Source organism: Desmodus rotundus, chromosome 2 (genome assembly GCF_022682495.2).
Source record: "Desmodus rotundus isolate HL8 chromosome 2, HLdesRot8A.1, whole genome shotgun sequence".
Lineage (NCBI taxonomy): Eukaryota > Metazoa > Chordata > Mammalia > Chiroptera > Phyllostomidae > Desmodus > Desmodus rotundus.
In genome coordinates, this window is record NC_071388.1 from 166,266,147 (window position 1) to 166,286,640 (window position 20,494).

A 20,494-nucleotide genomic window follows, 5' to 3' on the forward strand; every position below is an offset into this window, starting at 1 on the left:
CCCAAACTCCATTAACACCATGTCAGACAGCACTGGTTCTCAATATTATTGAAAATTCCTGTCTCTTTTTAGTGGGAAGTCAGGCGCAGATGTGTCAAAACCTGTAAGACAGACATTATTAAGACAGAATTTGAAATGGCTGTTTAATATAATCAATTTATTTTCCTAAACAGTTTTCCTAATTTCTAATGTTTTCTAATGTATTTTATTAGATTTTATTTTAGGATGCCTGGAAATGAAGCACCTCATTGTTCAAACCAGTTATCTTTTCTGCATGATCATGGAATGCACTGCTTTTTAAAAAATAGTCTAATCTTCCATGATTATTACTGTCATTATTTATAAAATAGATTCCTTGCTTTGAATTCAAAGTACAAAAAGCCATGACTCCATAGAGGAAAATAGCCCAAACTAAGACAAATTATCTGCATAAGAGATTAGTTACAAAAAATCAGAAAAAAAAATTTTATACAGAGTCACTCAGTCTCTGATTTTCTGCTAATTCTCTTTAGTGGCGCACCGATTTCCTGTGGCTAAGTTTTATACTAATTTTTCTAATCACAAAATAATTTCTGCTTCTACAGATACCTTTCAATTATAAGTAAATATGTCTTATGCATCATTTTAAGTTTTTTTTTGGCAGCCTTGTCTTCATTTTGGTAATAAAATGGATATATTATTTGCAGAATAATTATATGCAGATTAGTGCATATGGTGTCATTTATTCTTTTTCAAATTATACATTTCTCCCTCAGTGCTGGAATCATTTACATTATAAAAGATATGTACAGGAAGGAATAATTAATTTGCTTTTATTCTAAGCACCAGAATCCTCTGTCCTAACTCTGTCAGCACTTTATCCATGTCTGACCTTCTCCCCATCAGCAGGGATGATAAAGTGAAGGGAATTTCTTCTGCCAGAGAAGTCTTGCCTGCAGTTCTGGAAGATCATTTAGTAGCAGTGCAGCATGGTATTGAATTTTAGTTAGCAGGAGAAAAAGCTAAGAGAGCAAGAGTAGTTTGATGTAGTTTGATACTAAAGATTACTGTGTGTGAGAATCTGCTCTCAGTGGAAGAATGGATTACATACTTTAGCATTTAAGGAAAGAATTTAGCAATTACATGCCTCTCTTCCCCCCAAACCAAATTTATGGTGGTTTGGGTTTCTCTATTATTATTTTTTCCCTGCTAACTGGTTTCTGATTTGCCTGAGAAAAGAAGCATAATCTAATGCACTGTTCTCTAACCAATGAGTTTGGATGCTTGTGTATGCTAAGAAAGAATTGCTGTCTCAAAATACTCTTGGTTTTCTTCATTTCTTCTTGCTGACTTATTTCAGGGATACAAACTACGGACCGATAGGGCCCAAGCAGGTAACAAAAAGCCATGATTGCAGCTTGGTGTACAACCCTAGGGGTTGACAGGTCCTAAAAATTATGGGACTCCCTAGAAACCCTCTAGGTATTCCCCCTAAAAAATCCTAATTTTTAAACATTGTTTCAGCCAAATCAAAACTGTAGAGGGAGTGTGAAGGGGGATATGCAAAATTCAGTAATGAAGATACCAGTTTCTTTCGCTGATCTATGTGTCTGACACTAACTATCTTTTCTCTTTAATCTATGGAAACCCTGAGAGGGAAGTAACATTGTCCCCACTTCGTCAATGAGCAGAGAGACAAAGATTGTGTGCATGCACTTGTATGTAAATAAGTGTGTCCATGTGTACTTATTTACATTGTTATTACATGTGTAGGAGAGGTAGAGTTACAGAGCAAAAGTAACGTCAAATCTAGAGACAAACTGGACTTTAATATCAGCACTGCCCCCAATTCTATACACAATCTAGTAAAGTCACCCCCCTTTGCCTCATTTTTCATCTATAGAATGGGGATTTGTATATTTAAGAATTGAGAGATAATATGTATGCAAATACTTCATAAACATAAAAAGCAAGAGTAAACCAAGGTATGAATTAACTTTTACATAGAGACAACATAGAGTGGGTGGGGAGATGGGCATCGGTAGAACTGTGTTAGACAGAATAAAGGTGTCCCAGAGATGTCCCCATTCTAGTCTGCAGAACCTATGAAGAGGCCAGGACACAGGGCAGAGGGGAACTGAAGTGGCAGATGGAATTAGAGTTGCTAATCATCTGTCCTCCAGATAAGGAGATTATCCTAGATTGCTGGGTAGGCCCCTGTAATCACATGGGTCTTTAAAAGAGAGAAAGAAGCCTAGGCAGAGTCAGAGAAGGAGACAGGATGACAGGAAAGGAGATCAGAGTAATGCCATGGAGAAGGACTCAGCCTGACACTGCTGACTGGACAACTGCCAGCCGCCTTGAGAAGCAGAAAGACCAGGGAGTGGATTCTCCCCTAGAGCCCTTGGAAAGGACTGCAGCCCCTGCGGACACCCTGATTTCAGCCCATGCAACTAATTTCAGATTTGGCCTCCAGAACTATTAGATAATAAATTTGTGTTGCTTAAGCCACAAAGGTGTGGCAGTTTGTTGCAGCAGCAATAGGAAACCAATATGAGAGCTGACTGACAGAGGGGCTGTTCTCTGCCAAGTGTCCCAGTGACTCCCAGCAGTTTAAAGGAATGCCAGAGACTGAGGACAATTGGCCTAAGCCTTTCCGTCACATCCAGTGGCTCTCTAGCTACTTCGCTCGGGCTTTTTCACTGCTCGCAGAGATGCTTATAGAGATCAGAAAGTGTTCTATGCACAGGAACTTGTGAAATGAGGACATTTTTGAAGGAGATAAATATGCCACTCTCTTAACTGTGCTGATGCTTTCACAGAAAGGACCTGAAGTGTATGCAGGTGGATAAAGTGAATTCTGTGACTTGATAGCCCAAAGCTCACTACTATACATGTATAGCCTGAACGCTGGAAAAGAAGCCAGTGATGTGTCTGTCTTTGGGGCCAGAGGCAGAAAAAGGAAACAGAAGGAGATAGTTCCTTCCAATATCATCATAGCACTGCCATGCAACAAGGTATATACCTTGAGCTATAGATTCTGGAAATGAAGTAGAGCCCAGTAGGATTGACAGTCGGTGAGTGGAGTTTACCCAACCAGCAAGTTGGATGAGCTTGGAAGTTAATTTATTTCCCACACAGTTCTCCTGAAACAAAATTCTACACTTTAAATATTTGCCACTTATTGCACATTAGTTATACTGCAATAAAGCTGCTTTTTAAAAAAATGAAGTGTGGACTTTTCTGACTTTCAAGCATCTCTGGTACTGACCTATGACATGCCCCATGAAGGTCCCGTGATTCTCAGCTTGCTTCCCAGCATGGGTCCCTGAACTGCACTTCTTGGAGGCTAGAAGAGTGAGATTTTGGGTTTCACTTGGCGCCTCATTCCCTTCATAAAGCAATAGCTAGTTCTGTCTTTTCCCTTGATAGCTTTCATGTGGTATGGAGAGGCAGCAAAGCATCCACCTGCCTCCTCCTGAGTTTTATTGTCCCATACTATCGTGACAGAGAGGGAAGGACTGCCTTCGTGTCAGGAGGCACCTGTGTTCACTTCAGGTCCTTTCTATAAGCTTGAGAAAATCGGTTTCTATTCTCTTGTCTATTAAATAGGAATGCTATTTCATGGCTACTCCCCCCTTCATATAATAGATGTGATTAATCATGGAAGCTGCAAATATTCACACAGTTATGAGTTCTCAGAGATGTGGCTAATCAGAAATTATGTGAGACATCTAAGTGTTTATTGGAGACACGCCTAATGAAAAAAAAAGCTATGAAGAAAGAGAGTGTGGCAGACATTAGGGAGAGTTATAACAAATTCCACAAGTCTCTTTTTAAAGCTGAGATCACACCTGAGTCTCATTAGGAAAGGTGACTGATCCACTCGACCATAGAACCTCTGGGAGAGTCGGAGAGCCACTTCTGGTTTCTTTTGGTTCCTCTGGATGTTCCCCAATTTTATTTAGGACTTTCAAAAAAGTAATTGTATGCAGCCCGATGTTTTCTTCTTTCTATCATTTTTTTCCTTGACTATAAACTCCTGATTAATTTAAACAGCTTTATGTCAGTAGTGATGGAATCACTGTGATATTTTGAAATTATAGTTTGTATCAGTAAGTATTATGAAAATTGATAAACTTCATATTAAGTGAATTTAGGGGCAGCTAGAAAAGAGAACAATGACACAATTGTCATTCAACACACTCTGCTGACCCCAGCAGGAAGAGACATATTGATACCTTGCCTCTCTGACAGTAAGTGATACTACTTACCTACCTCAGCACAAGGAGGTAAAGCGTCCTTCTTGCCCAGTAACAGCTTAGTCAATGGGAGACTGCCATAGCTCAGCCAATGAAATATCACTCTACCGCAATCTCTGAGTTTCCTCCAATGGCTCTTTGTTTGCAATAGCCCCTCCCAAGTCCATAAACAAAGTCTTCCTCTCCTTTGTGTCTCTGGACTGGTGCCTCGTTCATGACTGGACCACATGTCCCAAATTATAATTCTTTGCTGCTCCTGAATAAACCCATTTTTCTGGAGAGATATCTAGCTATTTGTTTAAGGTGAACAGTATATTATAGAGTTGACTTTCTAGTCTCTTTTTAGAGGCAAGAAGGATGGCGTTTAAAACTAGGCCATGAGAAAAACTTTTCTTTCTGTCTGTCTCTGATGGACACACAGGGTCGTGTGCACACGCCTGCACACGTGCTCACAAGCGCTCCGCTCCGAGGGTGACATCGCTGTATGTTAAACTTGAGGAAACCTCAGCGAGCACCGCCTTTGAAATCTTTTGTATTTGCTTCTGCTTTTAGACTTCAGAGTTGTTTTCATCCGCTCTCATAATGAAAGAGATGCATACAACATTCTGTATATTAATGTCATAAACACCTGCCTCTGGCAAAGCCTCAATGTGTGAACAAAGACGGGAATTGTTCGCACAGTAAAACACACTATGAGAAATGACTCTCCATGGTGGAAACCTCTCTGTTAGAGGGAATTTCAGATCATTTCAATGTTTACATTGGCAACTCAAGCATATTGACAGAGCAATGCAAATAGATGTACACTAGGAACTGCAGGAAGAAAATTATTTGCACAGATACTGCAAAGATTTTCTAGTTACGTGAGAAATGAAAATGCATTTTTGACATATTTGGGAAACTGAATGTTACTTAGAGGACAAACCTCATGTAAAAGGGAGATAAGGAGAAATTGATTTGAATATTATTGCAGGGCAAAGTAAATAATCATGATGCATTCAACCTTTATAAATGTGCAAAACCAGATTAATTTTCCCAATTACAAACCTTAATAATATTAAATGACTTTTAAACACAAAATAGGATAAGAGATTGATGGTAATGATAATCCACAAATGCATTCTAAGGGATATTAATAAATGTTTGGTTAAACAAAGGGGAGAGGGGAAGGGGAAGAGAGGGAGAATGCTGTGCTAAAGACGAATCCTCAAGACTTCTCAAATCTTTAAAGGCTAATACACACTCTAAATCTCTAAATAGAAACAGAGCGTGTGATGTTTCCAAACTCTTTAAACCCATAAACTTTTTCACAAACACTTTAAGGGACTGTGAGTTCTGAAGAACGTGGAAGTAACTGAAAACTCCCAAATGATGTAAACTTCACTGCACATTCCATTCTAGCCGCTGCTACAATGGCCACCACTAAAATCTCCATTTTTACAAAGAAATAGAGGGTTTTTAGAAATGCCAGCAGAGACATTATTGTTCTACAATTCAGTGCCTGAAACTCGGGTCTCCATTGCTGAGAGTCATAGAGGTTACGCCAGGGAAATGCTGCCCAGATCATCACAAAGAAGCATTACCAGTGGACTCACAATATGTTGGTGATGTTGCCATTACCCAGGCCAATAAATATGACTTTGTCATGACCAAAATCACAACACCAATCCCAAAGGTATAGGCTCAGATTAACTTTTAAAATTTTATTTATAATGGAAAACAAAATGGTCAAGGCAACCAGGCCACCGTGTGCTCTTCCTGCTACTTCTTCTCTTTATAGTCCAACTAGGAAGCCAAATTAAAATCAAAGGTTATTTAGTGACCATGGTTCAGCGCAAGAGGAGCTAGCAATATGACCTACATCGTTAATGGCATGAGTTCTAGCTTCGATGACGGCGGAGCTCCTGGGAGCACTAACAACTTCTTTCCCTTTAATTGCAGGTTTAGACAGATGTTACAGGCAGAATTCACCTAAAGCTTCGCCTGAATAAATAGGTTGGAAGAACCTATCATTGTCCACTATGATTTTCCATAATATTTTCATAGTCACCTTAATCCCACATTCTGAGAATAGCTTACTATCATATAATTTCACTTGGTACAGTAGCAAGAACCTGGTAAATTTAGACTTCCCCCATTGCACTCCCACTTGTCCAGAAGTGTAATTGAATCACTTCCTTTATATAAATTAAGCAGAAACACCCAGATTTTATTATCTTTAAACATGCTTTTATTTTAAAGTGAAGAACTGTTCCCGAGTCTAATATGACTGAGTGTGTGCCACACACATCCCATTGGGATTTTCTCTAGTCAAAGCCAAGAGGGCTAACACCTCTGGGAGCAGACTACAACTAACGGCAAACTCCGGAGTCCTTATCCCCAGACGTGACAATTCTGAGGTTGATTTTACATCATCTTCCGAGGGTCTCCAATGGGATTCAGTCACAATGGCCCAAGTGATAAGCTGCTTCCCAATTTTTGCTTCCTATGATCATTTTTCAAATAAGCTACTTATACCTTAAATACTAGTCTCAGAGTCCCAGGGGAACCCAACATAAGACAATATGCAACTACAGAATTGAATTAGAAATCTGCTCTAGATCCAGAAATATTTACTTTCTTCTTGACAGCTCAGTTTATTTTAACTCATTTCAGTAACCTATGCCCAGACTTGCATGATTCTGTAGAATTTCAATTTGCATATATATTATTAATCAATCCATGACATGTAGGTAAGAGTGATATTCTACCCTGTTCTACCCGTCTTGGAAAAATCATGCTTATATCAAATGAGTCAACACTGTACCTGTGGTTTGGTCCAGGTGTGGAACCCGTTGCATGCGTTGCAAAGGAAAGGTAAGTGACAATATTCCAAACAGCGCGGCTGACTGAGCTGTGTGTTCTGACTTGGGATGAGCCCCGTCCTGGTTGCCCACAGCACTGTTACCTCATTTATAACAGAGGAGGATGCATCTTGCATTTATAAGGAATCTTTCTAATTCTACAATTTTAATTTCTGTGATTCTAACTGCCAAAAATTGTTGACAGTTACTGTTAAATTGATAGAAATTACAATTATTAAAACCACAGAGAAATATTTGGTTTTAGATTCTAGAAGCTAGAATATGTAAGATTATTTGCACATTTTTGCATTTGAAATTTAGCTTTAGGTTAATTTTAGGCTAACAATGTATCAAAAATAATTTCTCATTTAGGTCAGGACAGAGCACCAAAAATATGTGTGTAGTGCTATTTTTATTTTATGTTTTAAACTTAAATATCTAAATTGGGTAGTGTATTGCAATGAATCCTACCTAACATAAGAAGGAACACAGTAAACGTGGGTTTTGATTTAAAGAATTGCTAATTTGATTGAACCACTATTGCTTTTTTGGAAGGCAAGGATCTGCACACTGGGGATTACATGGTTGGTTGATATGTTAAGATTGATCTTTACCTTTTGGCATGATAGTTAAGGATAAGTTGGACTAATTTATAGGATAAAATGGCCTTTACAATAAAAAACTATCAGAATTTTCAGAAGACCCATAAAATCTTTAAACTTTATATGGTCCTGAATTCCTCTATATAAATTAATCAGAAATACCCATTTAAAAAAATTGTAAAACATGCACTTATGATGGTCATTCTGACCGATGTGAAGTGGCATCTCATTGTGGTTTGAATTTGCATGTCCCTGATGGCTAGTGATGCTGAGCATCCTCTTATATATCTCTGGGTCTTCTGTATGTCCTCCTTGGAGAAGTGTCTGTTCAGGTCCTTTGCCCATTTTTTAAATTGGATTGTTTGTCTTCCTGGTGCAGAGTCATGTGAGTTCTTGATATATTTTGGAGATCAAACCCTTGTCCAAGGTATCATTGGTAAATATATTTTCCCATAAGGTTGGTTCCCTTTTCATTTTGCTGATGTTTTCTTTGGATGTGAAGAAGCTTTTTAATTTGAGGAAGTCCCATTCGTTTATTCTTTCCTTTATGTCCCTTGCTCTAGGGGACAAAACACTATAGCCACTGTGGAAAACAGTATGGAATTTCCTCAAAAAACTAAAAATGGAACTACCTTTTGACCCGGCAATTCCACTACTGGGACTATACCCTAAGATTCTTGAAACACTAATTCCAAAGAACCTATGCATCCCAGTGTTCATAGCAGCACAATCTACATTAGCCACGTGCTAGAAACAGCCTAAGTGCCCATTAGTAAATGAGTGGACCAAAAAATTGTGGTACATTTACACAATGGAATGCTACACAACAGAAAGAAAGGAAATCCTACTGTTCATGACAGCATGGATGGAACTGGAGAGCATTATGTTAAGTGAAATAAGCCAGGCAGTGAAGACAAACACCGTATGATCTCACCTAAAAATGGAACTTAATCAACAAAATGAAGAAGTGAACAAAATAGAACCAGAGACATGGAAATAAAGAACAAACTGATAGTAACCAGAGGGGAGGGGGGAGAGGGACAATGGGGGAGAGAAGGGTAAGGGTCATCAAGGAACATGTATGAAGGACCCATGGACAATGACAACAGGAGGTAGAGAAAGGATTAAATGTGGGAGGTGGGGGTGGGTAGGGCGGGGGAGAGCAATGGGGGGAAATGGGGACAACTGTAACTGAACAACAAAAAAAAGAAAGAAAGAAACACACTTATTTTATTTTCTGACTTTATTTTACTTTTACTGAACTTATTAGGGCAACACTGATTAATAAAATTATATAGGTTTCAGGTGTACAATTCTATAATATATCATCTGTATATTGTATTGTGTTCACCACCCCAAGTCAAGTCTCCTTTAAAACATACACTTATTTAAAACTGGAGAAGAGCCCTGGCTGGTGTGGCTCAGTGGATTGAGCACCAGGTTGTAAATTGGAAAGCTCACCAGTTCGATTCCCTGTCAGGGCACATGCCTGAGTTGCAGGCCAGGTCCCCGTTTGGGGGCTTGTGAGAGGAAACCTGTAGATGTTTCTCTGTCTTTCTCCCTCCCTTCCTCTCTCTCTAAAAATAAATAAATAAAATCTTTTTTTAAACTTAAAAAATAAAATGGAGAATAAAGATGCTTTCCAATTTTCTTAAGTTAGCTTCTTTAAAAGAAAAAAATAACTTCATAATGTTTAAGAAGCTACAAGTCCAGCAGGGAGCTACTCAGCTACATGGAACTCGTCCTGGGAAAGGTGTTGTCTCCGACCATGGGAGATGGTGGCATTTTATTTGGTAAGTTTCAGTCTTCCCAGAAATATAAGATCAACTTGGAAGTTGATGTTTTTCTACAGCCTCTAAGTACTTCTACTGTTACTTTTAGGAAAAAGAAGAAACCGAGTTAGCATCCAAGTTACCTAAGAGAGATGTCTTTAGAGACTAGATTCCAAACAAAGGAGCTCAGCCTTGGGCCAGTCTGACATCTGACGGGATGTCCAGTGGCCTTGATAGTGTCTGCTCTCCACTCTGTGCTTTCCAGAATGGCTTTCTGGATCCTGGTTATGTCACGCTTAACTTCACTTCTCTCTGCAAGTACTGTTTGTTCATCCTACTTTGTTTTCTCGAACATTCCAAGTTCTTATTCTGTATTTCTGCATCTCTTAGCAAAATAAGAGAACATCTATTTGCATTCCTACACTTTTTAATGCATTAAAAAAATGTACATTATAGAACTACTTTCTGGCTATTTCTGGACACAGGAAACAGATGCCTGCCAAATAGATTCTGAAAGCAGTTACTCGACAATGTAAAGTAATACTTACTCTGGCATTCTTCACTTTGTTTCACATAATCATGGGACTCCCCAGTGGCCTTTCTTCATTGCTTGGGATGTAGGGAAGCATTTCATGGAAGAACTGAAGGAACAAATTTACATGCCTGGGCGCTCCTAAATCCTAGATTAAATGATAGATTCTTTTATACAAAATAATTTTTGTTAACATGTTTCTTTCTCAGATCATTTCTTGGAAATTACTCACCCTTATCCTGCTAATTTAAGCTTCTGAGGACCTGTGACATTCTAAATTTGGTCATCATGTGATTTCTGAGTTACGTTTATATTTTCTCTTTTTTAAAGATTTTATTTACTTATTTTTAGAGAGAGGGGAAGGGAGGAAGGACATGAGAGAGAGAAACATCAAAGTGTGGTTGCCTTTCACGCACCCCCTACCTGGACCTGGCCCACAACCCAGGCATGTGCCCTGACTGGGAGTCCAACCAGCGACCTTTTGGTTCACAGGCCAGCACTCAGTCCACTGAGCCACACCAGCCAGGAGACATTTATATTTTCTTTAGCCTCAAGAGTTTACCTGCGTGTAGTCAAAATAGGCTGGATGATAATGGCAGGTTAAATTTTATTGAGGACTTATTATTTGTAGGTTCTGTGCTAAGTGCTTGGCTTCTCAGTAACCCTATGAGATAGGTCTTTATTATTTAACTTCATTTTATAAGATACATTTTATGAAAACTAAGGCCTGGATTTTAAGTATCAAGCTGAAGGTTGCATAGCTAGCCCTTTGTAGAACTGGAACTCAAACTCATACTGGCTACAAAGCTCTCAATAGGGAATTTTATCTGACTTCTCAGTTTCTCTTGAACAAAATATTTCAAAGAATATACTTGGAAAATATTAATTAACTGGAAATAAATTACCAGCTGTCATGATCCTCTCATAACTCACACATTGCACCCTTCTACCATATAAATACACATCAACAACAAACATTTGGAAATGCTCCAGTGTCAATTAAAAGAAAATGCAGAATAGAAAACTCTACATGAGCATTTCATAGTCAAACACATAGTCCATCATTGCCCCTACAAAATGCCTTTTTCTCCTAATCAGGATCGGCGAGGGCTTACGTGTTCACTGTTCTTTCTTTGTTTTTCTAAACCACATTTCAGGTCATGTTTGTCAAACATTTTTGTTTGCCTCTGATATGACTGAAATGATCAAATGAGTCAGTGGCCCTCCACTGGTGTGCTGGGGCATATGGGGATGTACCACAAATGTTTCCTGAGTGTGCTGCCAAATTTTGAGCAATGTGTAAAATGTATTTTGGTTGCAGCTAAAGATACATATGGTCATTGAGATGTCTGTCAAATGGAGTGTGGAGCGAAAGAAGTCCTGTGATTTGCTCTGGAGCAGGTTATGACTTGCTGAAAGGAAGAAGTAAAAGCTGTTTGGTGAGTTTTCAAGCTGGCTTCAAAGTGACATGGAGGGTTTCTTAGTAAAGTCAAGATCTTTGTCACTTGGGTTTTTAAGAAAGCATTTATCTGCAGTAATCAGTTATTCTCAAGCAGAGAGCCCGTGCTAAAGGCCAGCTGCTTGAATCCTGTGATGACAAGGGCGGCTTCCACAGGTCGATGGAGATGTTGCTGTTGTACTGTGACTGTGAGCACATGCTAATCACTGTAAGTGGTGAAACAATTCCAAAAAGTTCAAGAACCAGTTAAACTTGAACTTTGTAGAGTACTAACTTTGGAAAAAATTATATTCCTCCTTTTCCTTCCAGTGACTTCCTTATATTTCAGAAAAACAGTGCCCCACCTGGAATTTTCCATGATCCCACTATTTTACCACATTCAAGTCTGACCTTCTGAATAGTAGTCTTTATTGTCATACTAGTTTCTGGTTATATCTCAATGACCCAGACCAATTTAACTACTTGGTATAATTGACTGCCTGATAGTCTGTTAGCACTACTAAACTAAATATCTGAACAATATGAGTTTCATAGCCAAATCTAATTTATCACCAAGATAAACCTGTCAAACTTATTCTGTAGACCTACATGTTGCCATTAATTGAAAGAAGCCTATCTGCCCCACCCACAAAAATGATCAAAATTCGTAAGTAATATTTTATGTATGTGCAGCATGCACACAACATTACAATGAGATACGTCATTGGAATCTTGATTGGAATTGTGTTCAATCTATAGATTGCTTTGGGTAGTATGGACATCTTAATGCTGTTATGGACATCCATGGACACAGTATGTGCTCCCAGTAATTTTTGTCTTCTTCATTTTCTTATAATTTTCTGAGTACAGGTCTTCTGATTGCTGTGGCTAGGACTTCCAGTACTATGTTGAATAAGAGAGGTAAAAGAAGACATCCCTGACTTGTTCATAATCTTAAGGGGAATGCTTGTACTTTTTGCCCATTGAATATGATGCTGATGGTGGGTTTTTCATATATGGCCTTTATTATGTTGAGATATGTTCCCTCTGATCCCACTTTGATAAAAGTTCTTATCATACCTGGGTGCTGGATTTTGTCAAACACTTTCTGCATCTATTAATATGATCATGTGTTTTTTATCCTTATTTTGTTTATGTGGTGTATCACATTATTTGATTGCAGTTATACCAACCTTGCATCCCCAAAATGAATCCCACTTGATTATGGTATGTGATCTTTTTAATGTATTGCTGAACTTGGTTTCCTATATTGTGTTGAGGATTTTTCCATCTATGTTCATCAGGGATATTGGCTTATAATTTTTTTTTATTTGTAGTGCCTTTATCTGGTTTTGGAATCAGAATAATTCTAGCCTCATAAAATGAGCTTGGGAGTCTTCTGTCCTCTTGATTTTTTGGAATAGTTTCAGAAGGACAGGTGTTAGTTTTCTTTTAACGTTTGGTAAAATTCACCTGTGAAGCCATCCAGTACAGGACTTGCATATGTTTGGGATTTTTTTTGATTAGCAGTTTGATTTCATTGTTTGTAATTGGCCTGCTCATATTTTCTGTTTCTTGTTGACTAAATCTTGGAAGGCTGTATGTTTCTAGGAATTTATCCATTTCTTCTAGAGTGTCCAATTTTTTAGCATATGTTGTTCATAATATTTTCTTATCAATCCTTTGTATTTCTGTGGTGTCTCCTCTTTCATTTCTGATTGTATTTAATTGGGTACTCCCCCTTTTTTTCTTGATGAGTGTGGTTAAAGGATTATCAATCTTATTTATCTTTTCAAAGAACCAGCTCTTGTTTTTATTGATCTTTTATGTTTTTTTAGACTCTATTTAGTTTCTTTTTGCTCTCATCTTTATTATTTCTTCCATTCTACTCACTTGGGCTTTGTTGTTTTTTTTTTTCCTAGTTCCTTTAAGTATAAGTATGGTTAGATTGTTTATTTAAGATTTTTGTTTGTTTATTTCTTGGGTGTAGGCCTGCAATGCTATGAATTTCCCTCTTATGACTATTTTTGCTGTCGTATAGATTTTGTGTTATTGTGATTTCGTTTCTTTTTGTCTCAGGTATCTTTTGATTTCTTTCTTGATCTCCTTGTTAACCCATTCACTGTATCATAACGTGTTATTTAGCCTCCATGTCTAGATGTGTTTTTCAATGTTTTTCTTGTAGTTGATTTACAGTTTTATAACATTGTGGTCAGAGAAGATGCTTATATGATTTCCATCTCCTTAAATTTACTGAGACTCGTTTTGTGTCCTAATGTGGGGTCTATCCTGGGAAATGTTCCATGTGCACCTAAAAAGAATGTATATTCTGTTACTTGGGACAAAATGTTCAGATAATATCAGTTAAAATCACCCAGTGTAATGTGTCATTTAAAGCTGCTGTTTCCTTGTTGATTTGCTGTCTGGAAGATCTCAACACTGATGTCGGTGGGGTGTTAAAATCCCCTACAATGACTGTATTACTGTTGATCTTTCCCCTTATGTTGGGTGCATAAATGTTTACAAAGGTTCTAGTCTCTTGCTTGATTGATTTCTTTATCATTCTGTAATGTTTTCTTTGTTGTTTATTATAGGCTTCATTTTAAAGTTTATTTTTTCTAGTGCTGGCCAGGTGACTCTATTTGTTGGAGCATTGTTCTATACACAAAAAGGTTGTGGGTTTGACCCCTGGTAAGAGTACAAACCTACATTGTAAGTTTGATCTATGAGCAGGGTGCATACAGGAGGCAACCAGTTGATGTTTCTCTAATACATTGCTGTTTCTCTCTCCCTCTGTCTCTTTCTCTCTCTCATTTCCTCTCTCTCTAAAATCAATTAGCATATCCTTGAGTCAGGATTAAAAAAATAAAGTTTAATTTGTCTGATGTAAGTATTGCTACCCTAGCTTTTTGTTATTGTTTCCATTTGCATGAAGAATCTGTTTCCATCCCTTTATTTTTAGACTGTGTGTGTCTTTCATTCTGAGGTAGGTCTCTTATAGACAGAATATATATCAGTCTTGTCTTCTTATCCAATCAGCTACTTTATGTCTTTTGATTACAGCATTTAATTCATTTACATTAAAAATGATTATTGATAAGTACATATTTATTGCTATTTAATTATTTTAACTGTCTTCCTCTCTTCTTTTTCTTCTCCTCCTCCTTCTTCTCTTCCTTCTCTCCTTCCTCTCCCTCCTCCTCCTCCTCTTCCTTCTCCTCTTTCTTCAAACAGGTCCTTTAACATTTTTTGTACTACCTGTTTGGTGATAATCCTTTAGTTTGTTCTTGTCTGAAGCAGGAGTTTCCAGTATAGACAGAAAAATAATTTCATACGTCGGCCAATCTGTAGAACAGAGAGCTAATGCCCTAAAGACCTGACTCCAGGATGGCATGCACGTCACATATTACACAGGGCAAAATTGCAAGACACAGTGGGTTGGAGGGTTCAGTGTTGCACTGGGAGCTGATTGTTTGGAGGTAAGGGAAGGCTAATAAATAATTTCTTCAGGTCTTGAGAACAGTTCTCAGGTCTGTTCCAGAGTCCCAGCTCTCTCTGGTTCTACCTTAGGGCTCAGGAGCTGAAACATCACTTAGAACAAGATATTATCCCTAGCCTGCTAGAGATCCAGACCCTTCAATCGGTGACCATTGGTCTGGTTCAAGCTATTGTTTTCTGCTCCCTCAGGGTTTGCTGATTATCCAAGATGATGTGTGTGTGTGTGTGCAGAGAGATGCTTTGTGTATATATACATATACACACACACATATAAAGAGAGAGAGAGATGCTTTTTAGAGTTAGAATTTAAAGCTAAATTTAATCAAAGTCACAAGGACCCTTGGTTTCATCTTGACACATCTCTACCTACTTTCACCTATCTTTATAGAAGCTTTCACTTTCATTTTTGTCAATCAAGTACAAAGATTGCTCTGCATTTCTTAGCTATCCATTTTCTTATCTTAGTCTTTGTGGTTTTATGCACATTTTACTAGATGTTACACTTTCTTGTGTTTAGGTTTTATTTTCATGATGAGAAAGTATGAGTCACTTGGCTCATTACATTTTGCCTAGATTGTACATAATGATTTTCTAAAATGAAAGTTATCTTCTCAGTGAGCAAACTGAAAACATGTGTTTCTCTGCCAGATCTGCTTTGACGAACAGAGAAACCTAAATGTTGGGCAGTATACGGTAAACTTTCTACAATCCAGAGTTCTTAGTCATGGGAGGCTTTGTTCTTTGCTTTCTTTTATGCTATACATACCTCGATATTCTTTAGTTTTAATGAGTAAAGTCAAAGAAAGGCCTTCGTAAGTTCTTCAATGTTATGAAAGCATGCATCTTCATGTGTGCATGTTTGTATATATGTGTGTGTAAGGGTGCCATGTGATTTTTCATTTTGATAAAATATCCTATATATGTTCTGTTATAATATTTACTCTTACTACTATGGAAAAGAGAAACAACCATAAAGAAAGAAAATTAAAATAACTCCAAATCTTAATAGTATTAGCACAATTTTTTTAAACACTGTTTTTCTTATGCTGAATTTTTGTCAGCACGAAGGCCTTCTATTATTGCCTCAGTGTCCTGTTTTCACAATCTTAAGTTTACAGTATGTTGTAATATCTAATGTTGCAAATACACCCCTCAATACTTTACATGGAATTGCACTGTCTCTCTGGAATAATGTGGGAGAGAACTGTGTGCTGTCATCTAATACAGGAAAAAAATCTACCTGGAGGTTTTCTGTTGCTTCGACTTTGCACCCACTTCACAAAGAAACCAAGCCTCTGCAGGGTTCTTCTTAGAGAAGCACCTGTCACTGTGTTTTTCATCTGATGGCGGACTCGCTTGTTGTGGCTCTGCATCCTGCCCCATGACCCTGTCCTAACCTTACCAAAGTATGGGCTGTTTGGGTTTCCTGGAATTATTTTTCAGGCATCCCACACTTCCACAGGAAAGAGAACGTAACCTCCTTTAATCTGGGTCCCACTGCATAGTTCTAGAACAAATTTCCTCAAGCTTGGAGTCTGTAGATCATAACTTTCAAACTTTACAGCAGAGATGAAGGTCGTGGTAGGCAGAATAATAGCCCCTCAAAAGTGTCATGTATTGTGATGTGCTGCCTAGTGGTGTTTTGGTCAATGTTGGACTGAATACACAAGGTTGGTCCCACTGGACTATACAGGAGCTGAAAAATTCCCGTCACCTAGTGATGTTGTAACATCATAGCCCTATGCATTACTCACATGTTTGTGGTGATACTGTTACAACAAAACTATTGTGCTTCCAGTCATATAAAATACAGTACATATAATTGTGTACACTACATAGTACTTGACAATAATAATAAACAATCATGTTACTGGCTCATGTATTTACTATCCTATTTATTATTATTGTAGAATGCACTCTTTCTACACACTCGTATAACAAAAAAAAGTTTGCTGTAAAACAGTATGCCATTTTAGTCCAGCAGTAACCTAATACAGCTTGTGCTTACCACCTGTCTCGGTTACATCAGCATCATTTCCCCCCTGTGCTTGATTTAATCTCTTGCTCTTCTGTAGAGCAACATGCTGTACAGGTTGTAGCCTAGGAGCAATAGGATGAACCATATAGCCTAAGGTGTGTAGAAGGGCATGCCTGTATAAGTGCATTCTGTGCTGGTCACACAATGATGAAATTGCCTAAAAAGGCACTTCTCAGAACATACACCTGTACTTAAATGGTACATGACCATACCAGGGACCTGTGAATATTTTACCTTGCATGGCAAAAGACACTTTGAAGTTGTGATTAGATTAAAAACCTTGAGATGGGGAAATAATCCTGGACTACTTAGGTGGGTCCAATCTAATCACACTGGGTCCTTAAAAGTGAAGAAGTATTCATAGCCGTGGTCAGAGGGAGATGTGACTAAGCAAAAGGCTCCAAGTGATGTTCGGAAGACAGAAGAGGCCATATACCAAGGAATGTGGGAGAGGTCAGAAGCTGGGAAAGGCAAGGGATCAAATTCTCTCAGAGTCTCTGGCAGACACCTTGATTTTAGTCCAGTAAGACCTATAGTGAGTTTCTGATTTACAGAGCTTTAGATAAGCTTGTGTTGTGTTAAGCCACTTAAGTGTGTGATAATTTGTTGCAGAAGCAATGGAAAAGTAATACACAGGTTTTTTTCCATTAAAAAAAATTCTGTTGGATATTTCCATGTTTGCTGGGTAGAAAAGGAGATGCAAGGGAATTAGATACCTGTGCTCATTGGCCATTGTTTCAAAAAGTTCTGTAGTGAGAGAATTCAGGAAGGGAGGGGAGGAAGGAGGGAAGAAGGAAGAAATGAAGGAAGGAAGAAAGAGAAGGATGAAGGAGGGAAGGAGGGAGATTCTCCAAATGTTGTAGTTGCATCCCAGTTTTCAGTTTTGTCTCCAAGAAATAGAAATTTGCCAGAAAATGTCTTTAGTTATTGGAGAGTCTTAGTCTGACAACGGCACAATGGCGTCTACAGCGGTAGCCTTGTCAGTGGCAGAAAACTGGGAGAATCACGGTCTACACTGTCATGCACAGAATGGACTGCTACTTCTATCAACACTTGTGATTGAATGGATTCCTGAATTCTTTCTGTTACTATTGTTGAAATGTACAAAATTCTATTTTCCAAGGTTATCAGCACTGCCAAAAACTCTCATAAATTACAAAATCAGATGATCTCCCAAGAGCTTCCCAAGAAATAACCTATGACTTTTTATTGCAATGAGTTCCACTTTTAAAGCTTTATCTTGATGAAAAACTTCTAAAATGTAGCACTTCCTTTCTACTTAAAAGTATGCAAAACCTGAGAATAAGAAAAAGAATGGCTGCAAGTCCTTCCGGTCTCTCCCTGGAGCGCTGTCTGGCGGGCGCAGCCGAGGGCTGCTTCACTGTGTAGGGGATACGCCTGTGCTGCACTTGTGGCTGCAGTCGAAGAGGGCCCAACTCTGAAGGCCACATGTAAAACTCCTTTTTGTCCAGTCGAGATGCAAACTATTTCCTTACAGTAGAAAAGACTCTGGAAAGGATAATTTTTTAACCCCCACGCCCAACGAGCAGTCAACAAAGACAATGTTTGACTGCCCCGTAGGACGTTAATCAGTTTTGTCTCTAACAACCAATTTATTTCAGCATTCCTTTCCTGGCTGATAATATAAACTGCTGTTCATAACATTTTCCTTTTAATCAATTTACCATTCAGCTGGCGTACTCTTTAATGGGTTCAAAAATCCTGACTTGTGCTCATTTGTATGAGAGACCATGTTTTTAAATTTTTGAATATTATATTTTGGCGTTACATGATATTTTAGCTGTGTGTTGGAGTGTGTGTGTGAGAGAGAGAGAAAGATACCTAATGATGTCATTTAAGCAATATTAATAAAAAGATTCTATTCTATTTTGGTCTCAATTATATATGTATATACACATATATATTAGAAATATTAAGAAATATTAGAGAAAGTCTTGACAACCCTTAATGTCTGAAAATCATTGCCAAAAAATTATTAAACATAATAATTTTTTAAGAAAAATTTTTAAAGAAAAATTATTATGTTTAATAATAATTTTTGTTTCTTATGTTTATAATAGTACTCCTATAGAAATATTATTTGAAAAACCAAAATGTCGAATCTAACTTTTGAGTTGGGGCCTCAGAAAATTATTTCTTGTTCTCTTTTACTCTCCATACAGGTTATATGCAACCATGTTTTAATTTATAATTTAAATACTAAGCAATGAAGAGATTAACATAAAAGATTGTAGTCATTTGCAGTGTAAAAATGTGGCTTATTATTTCAAGCTTTTAATATATTAATGTAATACATAGCTGTATAGTTTTACAGGATAGTTTAAATTCCCTTGAAAATATAGACCTCAGTAAAGAGTCCAAATTAAAAAGAAATTAATATGTTTTAAATATTAAGTTATTTTCCTGGTCCTCTCCTCTGAGTTCTATAATATCTAGGCCTGGTGAAAAATTTTACTTAAAGAAGGTATCCAACAAGCAATCCTAGTTAGGGGTTTTTCACCATATCAGAAAATAAAGATGCTTTCGAATGGAGGTTCTATATTTGTTTCATTATATTAATTACCATCAAATATCACAATCATCAAAATTCTGTTGGCATGGAAACCGGTAGTAACATATCCATCAAACACACTAGCTCTTTACCAGCTATTGCTACATGGAATAAAAATCATCATTTGCTCTGCTCAGAATCTTTCTAGTTTGGGACCACATTTTATTTAGAAGGTTAAGTTGATTCATATATGTGAAAAATTTGCCTGACAGGTTTTAATAATAGATAATATTCAGAGTTGAAGTTTTGTATACTCATTTTAAAGAGCCAAGAGTTACGTTGGAGTTGTAATAACAGACTATGGTTTTAATGACAACTTTGACAAATCAGAGTATTGGCCTATACTGTCCAAGATAGTCATCACTTGCTACATGTGATATTTGTGCATAAGCTTGAATTAATTAAAATTAAACAAAATGTAAAATCCAGTCCTTTACTGAGCACACTTCTAGTGTTCCATATCCTCATGCCGTTGGTGGCTCATGTATCAGACAGTGTGGATGTAGGACATGCCCATCACCGCAGAAATGCTTCCGGGCAGTGCTGTTTTGGACTGCTGTCATCTTGGTCATGCTTTTCTCTTTTCAAATGTTAAAGATAGATTCGCTCTAATCTAAAACTTAAGCAATATGAGATGGACAGATATCTTACCAGGCAGCAAACTCAACATCCTTAATTTAATGAGAGAATTTTAATGTGCTTTATATTATAATAAATATTTCCCTACCTCTGCTTTAAGTACATAAACTATTCCCTACTTATTCTTTAGATTAAAATGCATAGTATATGCTTCATTCATTCTTAAGATTTCTTAAAGTTGTTTTGGTTTTGAGTAAGAATCATTTATATATTAATTAAAATTAATAAATAATAAAATCAAAGAAAGAAACATTCATGGAATATAAATAGTGTTTAATCAATTCAAATTTACTACCCTTGGATCAAAGTCCAATAAAAA